A 1,140-nucleotide genomic window follows, 5' to 3' on the forward strand; every position below is an offset into this window, starting at 1 on the left:
AAAATGGCAGAAGCACTAAAAGGCATCAAAATGGACAAGTTCAGGTTTTGAACAGTGGAAAAAGTGTCTCCATAGATGTACTGCATCAAGCAGAGAGTACTTTGAAGGTTACTGAAGTTTAAACATGTAAGAATAAATATACAATTTTTTATAAATAAACTCTGAGTTTTTTGGGGTCCCCTTCATGAAAAGTGAACAAAGGGAAAATCCATGAGAGCAAGGTAGAACTGCATTAGGACACCACTCTCCATAGTGTGGCCCCCAAAATACTGGCAATTCTATGCCTGCTCCCTCAACCCCGCCAACCCATGCTTCACCACAGATGTGGGAACAGCCTTGGGGGCTCAAAGCCTTCAAAGACAGGATGGACATGGCCTGTGAAAGGCGATGCAGAGGACAGGGGTGCTCACTGGGGAACAGTGAGGAGCCTGGCTAGGGAAAGAGCCCGCAGGACCCAGGAAACCCAGCGTCATAGCTATAGGGCCCTGGGGCTGCTGATAAGATCCTTCAAGACCCCCATTCCCCTGGCACTCCCAAAAGGCTTCAAGATGAAGGGTCCTTGCTAGGTGAGGTTCCAGGTAAGCCAGTGAAGCCAAGAGCCAGGGAACTAGGTCATCACTGTCCATGGGACCCATCAGCACCTTCCTCCCGAGAAGGCCAGGGAAATAGGGCACAGGGGTGGATGGTGAGTGGTGATGGCCAGGTGACCAGATCAGACAGGGAGCTTAACAGCACTGACCTGGAGCCTTCCCTGAGTGGCAGATGCCCTGGATACCTTGAAGAGCTGTCACAGAGTCCACAGATGTGAACAAAACAGAGAGAAAGGCAGCAGTCTACCCCCACCCTGCAGCTACAGCCTCGGGCCAGGTGGTTTACATGCATGAACTCAACAGAAGACAGGTGCTATTAGCCCCATCCTAAGATGAGCAAACAAGACAGAGAGGTTTCCTCTCTTGTTCAAGGTCACTTACAGTACACAAGGAGCCAGTACACAAAGAAGCCTGTATTTGAACTCACTTCTGCCCGACTCCAGGGCACAGGCTCTTAACCCCTGCCATCCAAGCAGCCCTGGAGATAGAACTAAAAAAAAAGGAGGAAGCAGGTCCTGCGGTGAACACCTGGACTTGAAGTTCTGAGGAA

This window comes from Carlito syrichta, unplaced genomic scaffold (assembly GCF_000164805.1).
Source record: "Carlito syrichta isolate Samal-C Ts95f unplaced genomic scaffold, Tarsius_syrichta-2.0.1 Scaffold304580, whole genome shotgun sequence".
In the NCBI taxonomy this organism is placed as follows: domain Eukaryota; kingdom Metazoa; phylum Chordata; class Mammalia; order Primates; family Tarsiidae; genus Carlito; species Carlito syrichta.